General features: G+C 36.7%; 1 long non-coding RNA gene across 2 annotated transcripts in view; it reads right to left on the minus strand.

Annotated features, from left to right (window-relative positions):
• LOC107718036 (uncharacterized) overlaps positions 1 to 9,318 on the minus strand; it is an 81,652-nt gene that overhangs the window by 36,520 nt on the left and 35,814 nt on the right. The gene's annotated exons all lie outside the window — the stretch shown is intronic.

A 9,318-nucleotide genomic window follows, 5' to 3' on the forward strand; every position in this document is an offset into this window, starting at 1 on the left:
GTTTTACTGTCACTTTAATGCATCCTTGCTGTATAAAAGTATTAATTTCATTTAAAAAAAAGTACATTTGTACAGAGGTTAATGAATGAACTGGCCAATATTTATCTTAAAGTTACTAGATATTAATATTTCGTTAACTGTGCTAAAATAAGATGCACACATTTAATTCCCAAAGTTTTGAGATTTTGATGAACAATGGAATTGAGTGAAGCATCTAGTTCTAATGCTGGATTCTCATGCTAAACATGACCAAAGTTTCAAAAAACAAGTTGGACGCATGACGGAGTATTTCTGTGCCAAATACACTCCCCTTCAGGGTTCGTCTGTTTTTTTTGAGTATGGCCCTGTATGATGTCATAAAGGTCAGAATTCCTTGTATGGGCCCTTCTCCTGGAAGAGTGTGCGCACACTTCAACCAGTGCGAGAGCACGCCCATCAACGTGCTTCATTCGGGTTAGGGAAGTCATCGCCACCGGTGCACAGGACTTGTGCAAGTGTGTTCGTTTGTTACTGGCATTTAGGTGATTAATGTTTTATAAACAAATTTAATAACATTTAAGTCAATAAAGTTTCCTGTTTTATTTATGTCTATGTCACAGCTTGCAGATGATCGCTACGGAAAAGCTTTGCGCGGTCGTGACTCTTTAGCTCTGCCCACTACACGCCTCCAGGAGCTCGACTGTTTTCGGAGAGAAGCGTAAAGCTGCATCTGTTTTTTATAAATCTGATAAAACTAAAGATTCTTCGAAGATATGAAGGATGCAATACTACTCTAAAGGTACTCAAGATTAACATGAGAAACTATGTGTGTGTTATGTCCCCTTTACAGAAAAGGCACATTGAAACACGCGCACAGACCAGCGGCTAAACTTTCAAAGACTCTTCAATCCCAAAGAGAAAACCAGACTCACATTGCCATAGGTTTACTAATGGTGATAATACTACTCTTTTATTCTATTTCTTTAACTCATTTCTTCAACAATATATCCCAATAAATATAATAAATAGTCACGGTCAACATCTTGGAAGAAAAATGCCCTGTTTTACATGCATTTACATATGAAAGGCACACACAATCCTTTATATTGCAAGTTTCAATTCCTTACATAACAGCAACATGTTCTTTTTCCGGCCCCATCACATCAGACAATGGGATGTAACAGCAAAACGATAAAAGGGGAAACATCAACCAGCCAAAACAAGTGAATCAGCGGAAATCTGCGATGCCAACCGCATTGAGCACACGTGAGTCAGGGTGAGGAGTTCTCTTGCTTTAGGAAAATATGAACACGGTACATTGTTATGGAAGAATTATGAAAACAATGAGCTCACTATCCATATCAGGCAGGCGGTCAAGCGGTGGTGTGAATTCTGCCAGTTCAGTTATTTAACAAGGCATAATTGATATGCGTGTTTGAGGGACAGTCTCTAGTTAATATTTCCCTTCCAAGTAATTGTGAGCCATAAAAAACATGTGTTTGGCATTAGCATAGTGATTCATTCAGAAAGACGGTCTATAACCCGGATGTTTATGGATGTAAGCTGTGATCCGGGTTCAGCTCTACACTGTACACAAGAGGACACAAAAGGAAACCACAAACTGTTTTTGATGAACCTGTAAACTAGAAACGGTTTATATGAAAATCAATAGTAGACATTAATATGAGAAGTCAGTATATAAGAGGAGATTTGCATTGCAAATGTTAACGGCCAAAGCATCATGCTAACTATTTAAACTATGATAAGACCTGCATAAACTTGAACGCTGGTATTTTCCAGGCTTTCTGGGAATGCATGGGGAAAGCAAATGATATTCATTTTAATACTACAACTGATATGCTCATGAAGCAGAAACGTTGGCAGGAGGTCAAGGAGTAACAACTGAAGTTTATTACAAGCTCCACAGACCTAGTTTTTCAGTTTGGCTAATCATATTCATAAAGAAAGAGACCTAAGAGCATGAAATGAATGTTAGCCCTCAGATGAGAGTAAAAGGATGATGTAATGTATAATTAGACAAAGCAAATACAATTAAAACATTTCATCTTAGCACATTCAAATAATATGCTATTTGTATAAACAATCATGTGAAGTATCAATGCAATAGTTATAAACCACAACATTTTTGAAAAAATTAATAAAACCATATGTCTGTCAAGAGGTGTGAAAAAAAATTTGATCAACATTAAACTGCAGTGCTTAGAAAGTCTGGAAAGGACTTTTGTGCTTTTGTAATTTTTATTAGTTATTATTAATATTTCCCCAATATTTCTAATTAGCTTTAATTTCAGTTTTAGTATTTTAAATACTTAAACTTATTTCAGTTAGCTGCCAAAGCAACATTTCCAATTTTCATTTATAGATTCCTCATCTAACATTTATTTTTAATTTTATATCAGTTTGATTTCAATTTAACAGTAACAACACTGTTGCGTATGAATATTTCCCACTCGCTAAACACTGAAAATCTGGCTCATTTCAAAGTCCCCTCATGAAACCTATACGCAAACACCTGAAAGAAGAATCATGGCTCTATAGAATATTTCCTTTTCGCTAGAAGGTTTGAGAGTGAGAGATCTGCAATGTGCTGATGACTCCGTCTGAACTCAATGAACATTCTGAAGCCCAAATAGGAAAAAAAGATCAGCCCTCTTCAGTGGCCCCGCCCCTTCTGCCTCTCAGCTCCACCCCCTCCTCCAGCAGCCCCTCTCCCTCTGCGCTCAGCTGACTCTGCTGTCTGTAATGGAGATGAATCTGACATCTTCCTGTCTGTGTGTACACAGCTAACTCTCTCAGCTGAGCAGCACCTCTGGTTAATGGAAACAAATCTCCAAGAGCAACAACACAACAATAACCGGCTTGGCTATCAGATCTACGGCAGGGGCAGAGCTATTCCCATGGGCCTCAATCCCAGGAAAACACATCTAAACGGTGGTACACAGGACTGTAGGGAGACAAAAGTAACACCGCATGGTAAAATCCACAGCTTTTATAGGAATTCTGAGGGAGCGGTGGCATCATAAAAACAGTGCTCGTCTATACACCCGGGTCCAGAGCAAAGCAAAAGCAAGCTGGTATTACGATGATATGGTGAGCTCCTGTTCCTCAAGCTTATCAGACCAGACCATCAAGTCTAATGTCATGTGCGAGGTCCTTTTACGTATCAGCAAGCAAATGGTGAATAGGAATTTATAAACATGATAAACAGACCTCTGGAGTCTGGACTACTGACTCAAATGACCAAATGTGGTGAAAAAGCCAACAGAGATGCAGAACAAATTGATGACCATATCGGCCATAATTAGTCTTTTATTTTTATTATTCTAATATTGGTTTCATATGTAGTGGTTATTTTTTCTATAATTCATTAAAACATTTTCATGGCTGATTTCATTAAAGTGCATAGTAAAAAACATGTAAAACTATGTCAATTTAAAATATCAGTCAACATATTAGCTACTGTATTTCACAATTTCTGTATCAGTTAATTCAAAGTAAAGCCAAACTAGAGATTAAAACATTGTGTCTCACAGATAAAAGTTTCTGCTGTGGACAAACACACAAAAACAACCTATCACAACACAAGCTACTGTAAAAGTTTCAATCGTCTTATTCTTGACAATGCATTGGGAGTGTTCATGTAAATGTTTACCATACTCCAAAATCCTTAATTAACTTCCTCAAGACTGATAAAGAAAAACACTATTAATACGGCCCCTACAATGTTAACAATGTCTCACCATAGAGACAATAACCATATATGTTTTCCTAGCAAATATTTAAAGGGGTCATATGATGCGATTTCATTTGTTCCTTTCTCTTTGGAGTGTTACAAGCTCTTGGTGCATAAAGAAGATCTGTAAAGTTGCAAAGACTAAAGTCTCAAATCCAAAGAGATATTCTTTATAAAAGTTAAGAGTCAACCACGCCTACCTAAAACGGCTCGTTCTAACACGCTCCCACATGTCTACGTCACGATGTGGGAAGATTTGTGAGTGGTTCTATAGTGTGCCAGGCAAGGCAGCTTGGCGCAGCTGTGGAGAGGAAAGACCTGATCTGACTGAACTCCACTGACATATCACTGCAGCTGAGCTATAGGCCCTTCAGCCGGCCCGCTGGCCTTTCACTGATGAAACCTAATATATGCAGGCTACTAAAACCACACACACGGACATGCACAAACTCTCTCACTAACTCTCCAAACCCTCCTTTCCCTGATGCAGCAGACACAGCTAGCAGTGTTGAATCTTTAAATGAAGTAAATAAAACTTCATAAAAGATAATCACCAATATTTATGTAAAACAATAAATGAGAACTATTTATGTGAAATAATGATGTATATACATTAAATTTGATAAAATAATAAAAACACTAATAATACTTTGATTATACTTTTTAAAATTATTTATATTTATAAAATTATTTAATTTACATCAATAATAACTATTTTTACACGTTATATAATGTTTATGTATATAAATATATACACACACACATTTTTTTATTTTAATTGATAAATGTATATATTTATTAGATTACATTTAGAATTTCTCTGAATAATTTCACTTAATTTGAATTACATTTTAACATCCGATTTGCTACATCAATTTAAATTCAGGTATTGAAACAATTCTCAATGCAATTCTGAATGGTGCTGATATCTGATGCTACAATGTTTAAAAAAAACGTGCACACGCCATAAGTGAGAGAACCATCTTATAAATAGCGTCTGTGTGTGTGTATGTGTGAGGGCTTGTATGAATAGACTCTGTGTGTGTGAGTTAGCGAGAGAACAGAGAGAGAGCAGAAGGACAACAGAGAGTTTATATAAACAGACTCGATGTGTGTTGGCTCCTGGGCAGTAATATTCTTCTTAGCTGAGAAAGGACGCTCAAACCTTCCTCTATACAATCACATCACTGTTCCGCCATCTCTCACAAATCCACACAGACGTCTTTTCAAGAAATGAAAGAGAAAAAGCCCTGTATAAACAGTGCTGAGTGGAAGGAAACTCAATTACCCACACTTCCGTTGCTATACCTTTCCTCTGTCTGCTAGTTTTATATCAGTGGTTTTGTATTAAATAGTCCAGTACAGTATGTCTATGGGGTTCACATTGAAGAAATCAAATCTGGTTGAATTTTTTTTTTTTTTTTTGACTCTTTCATGTCCATTTATTCAACATTTTTCCAAACTTAACACACTTCACCATCTTTATAGGCATATTTCCCCACAAAATCAGTGTAGTAAATGCTCACGTCTCATATATCTTTAGTTTAGCACATAGTAGAGGTTGAATTAGCACAGCCTGATGCAAATGATACTAACTTCCATACAAATCATCAAAATGAACTGGAAGAGGGGTGACTAGGGAAATTAAATGACAAGACCTGTGAAACATGTGACATGACCTCTTCTAATGCGGTATATATGCATTAGAAGACTAGAAATATAAGTAATGTGACAGAGAACCCACGTGAACCACAAACTCCTTTCACCCCATAACAGAAGTGTCCAGATCACACAGCCGTCCAGCAAAGTTGAGAAGTCACTGCAGGCTACAGCTGTGCTTCATAGATTAGATCTCAACGGACTGCCGGCACAACAGGTGCCCTCTCGGCCTAAGGGGTGTTGGGACAGTGTAGCTCTTCACTTTGGTCTCGGTCACTCACATGCTGAGCTACAAACAACAAAATTAGCCCTTAAGCAATTGAGCTCCTCTTCTATTGGCTGGAACAGATGGTACATCCTTCAGTGACGCCCCTCTGCACAGGATGAGAGTGTCATGATTTTTCCAGTCTGTCAGACCTCTGTGACCCCCTGTTGGACAGCCACCAGTTACAGATGCCTGTCCCTTTATCACTGGGATAAAGTCTTTGAACTTCTCCCACTCATCATGTCAATGGCAATTACCAAATACTCTGTATTTGTGGATGGGATAACTAAGGAAAATAAACTCTGGATGCCTTTGCTTTAGACTCCAAGTATGCATTCATTTTAAAAAATGTCAGCATTCACTCTCAGTGCTCTCAGCTCTCTTTAACACACATTACCATCTTTAAACACCGGAAAATATGAAAGTTGTCCACATTTTCCTATGCAACTTGTTAGAAACAGCCCAAGCCACCGTGTCTAGTTTAAAAGAGTCATAGAAGCCCATTACTAATTAAAAAAAATAAATTTAATTTTAGAACTAGTAAACAGAGGCTTGGGCCATTTCTATACAGAGACAGGTTACTGGGCGTGTTATTACCTGTGTCTGTCTCATCTCTCAGCTTTTCCTTTGGACAGTAGCATCTCAGCAAATAGCAAAGCAACTACATCAAAATAGTGATGTTACCACATCATTACTGAGAAATGTAGAGCTATAGCTTTTTAGCAGTGGATATATTTTATTAGTATAAGTAGTGCAGTAGTGCTGACAACATTGTTCATTCTGTGTGTGTGTGTGAGTGAGTGAGTGAGTGTGAGAGAGAGAGAGAGAGAGAGAGGTTTCCACAGATACTGAAAATAATTTCTGTTGAATAATTAAATAGAGCTTTCTTAAGATATTGTAAATAATTTAAAAAATAAAGCAACATATACATATAGCAATATATATATATAAAGCGTATACGTATATATGTGTGTGTGTGTGTGTGTGTGTGTGTGTATGTATATATATATATATCTGCTGTGTCTCCTGTGGAGTCAAGACATCTGCAAATATGATTAAAAGATGAATATGAGACCAAACTACAGAATGTCACATTTTTGTTATTGGGTGATTCAACATATAGATGTTTTACCAACTAAGAAGATCAGCACTTTTAGAGTTTCATCCCCTATCTGATGTGAGAATAAGTATTGGGACAGTTGACTCATGGGTCTTTCTAAGTAATCAGCTGTGTCCTGTTGCTTTAATTGTTCAGATATTAAAAGCAGGTAATGTGCTGTATCAGTTATAGCCATTGCTTCTGCATTCTGAGTCTTGCATTTGATGACAACACACACAAACCAGGATGAAGACGAGGGAGTTGACTTTGAGAGACAAGCAAGCAATTTTGATACTAAAAGAGAAGAGGAACTCAATTAGAGCTATATCAACAAACATTGGGCATGGAGAAATCAACAGTTTGGAATGTCCTGAAAAAGAAAGAAGCCACCGGCGACTACAGCAACCAACAACGACCAGGTCAGCAGAGAAAAACAACAGCCGTTGATGATAGACAAATGATAAAAGCAGTGAAAAAGAACCCTAAAATGTCTGTAAAATCACCAACAACCTCCAGAAAGCTGGAGTGATGGTCTGACAATCTACTGTCTGCAGGAGACTTCCACAGCATAAGCTACACAGCAAGATTCAAACCTCTGATCAGCAGCAAAAACAGAAAGGCAAGATTAAAGTTAGCAAAAAAAGCACAAAGGTGAGCCAGTAGAGTTCTAGTGTTTCATGGACAGATGAGACAAAGATTATAGAAATAGATATATAGAAATATATCTATTATGAAGAAAAAAATTGCAAATGATTGTAAGCATACAACCTCATCTGTAAAGCATGGAGAAGGTGGTGTCATGGACTCATGGCATGGGCATGCATGGCTGCCTCTGGAACAGGCTCTCTCAACTTTATTAATGACTTATTTATTTATTTTAAAGTTTATTTGAATAGGGACAATACAATAAACATAATTCCAGTCAAAGACTGGAAAAAATGCACTGCACATAGAGATTAAAGCTGACGCTAATTCGCATCGCTTGTCCCTAGAAAGGCTTTTCTAAAAAAAAACAAAAAAACAATACAAATATAAATAACCAAAATAATTATAATCAAATAACTATCTGTAGTTTGAAATGGTACCGAAGTACCGGGTCTTTTGACAACACTACTCTTTAGCCTATTAAACAGCTTATAAACCTACTAAAACTGTAGTTTAAAATGAAGTTGATATGACTCCTTTCATTAATTTATTTTCTCCATTTGAAAACATTAGACCTTCTACATTTATTTTGCTTATTGTTAATATTAGTGTTGCTGCTGATGCTTTAAATTACATAAAACAGAAGATGCCTTATTACGCAAGCATTTAAAAATCAATTTCACGTATAATAAATTTTTAAAATTCATAAAATTAAGCATATGCCCTTTCTTTAAAATATGACAGTGATGCCATTGATTTGGCTTTTTATCCATTATTTTTAAAGCCCGATTATACAGCATCTCAATTTTTCTAATTAAAGAGTCAGTAGTTTGAGACCACACTGTAATACAATATGAGATACGGGACATTGGATCACTTAACGAATGATGGTGATAGCAGAATGAATGCAGAAGTGTACAAAAACATCTTGGCTACCAATGTTCAAGAAAATGACACAATACTCAGAAAGTGCTTCATATTGCAACAGGACAATGACCCAAAACACCCTGATAGCTCAGTCAAGGAGTTTATCAGGTCAAAGAAATGGAAGGTCTTAGATTGCCCAAGTCAATCTCCAGATTTAAATCCTATTGAACATGAATTTCACTAGCTAAAGAGGAGACTAATGGCAGAAACTCCCCAAAACAAGCAACAGTTGAAAATGGCTGTATTAAAGGCTGGGGAAAGCATTTCAATGGATGAAACCAGGAGTCTGGTGATGTCTATGGGTGGCAGACTCACTTCTGTGATTGCATACAATAGATTTGCAACCAAATATTAGCTTTTAAACTTTTACATTTGCTTTAAGTTCTACTGTCCCAATACTTATGCTCACATCAGATTAGGGAATGAAACTCTAAAAGTGCGGTCCTTTTTATTTGGTAAAACATGAATGTGTTGAAACTAATAATGTGACATGACCTCTAATGACCTGTAGGCTAATACCCAAGTGAAAGACAACACCAACATGTCAGAAAAAATTAAAAAGTTGGAAAAAGGATCACCCCTTTGTGTCCGTATTTTGTTGAACCACCTTTTGCTTTAATTACAGCCTTTAGTCTGTTGGGATATGTCTCTGTCTCTACTAACTTTGCACTTCAAGACTTTGCAACAATCACCCACTCTTCTTTGCAGAACTGCTCAAGTTCAGTTAAATTTGATGGTGACTGTTTGTGGACTGCAGTCTTCAGGTTATTCCACAGATTTTCAATGGGGTAGGTCCTTTTTATTTGGTAAAACATGAATGTGTTGAAACTAATAATGTGACATGACCTCTAATGACCTGTAGGCTAATAATAGAATGTAACATTCTGTAGTGTTGTCTCATATTCATCTTTTAATCATATTTGTAGATGTCTTGACTCCACAGCAGACAAAGCAATTTTGTCTTTAATGTTCCAATACTTATGGAGGGCA

The sequence above is a fragment of the Sinocyclocheilus rhinocerous genome, unplaced genomic scaffold, assembly GCF_001515625.1.
Source record: "Sinocyclocheilus rhinocerous isolate Xijiao unplaced genomic scaffold, SAMN03320098_v1.1 scaffold2258, whole genome shotgun sequence".
Lineage (NCBI taxonomy): Eukaryota > Metazoa > Chordata > Actinopteri > Cypriniformes > Cyprinidae > Sinocyclocheilus > Sinocyclocheilus rhinocerous.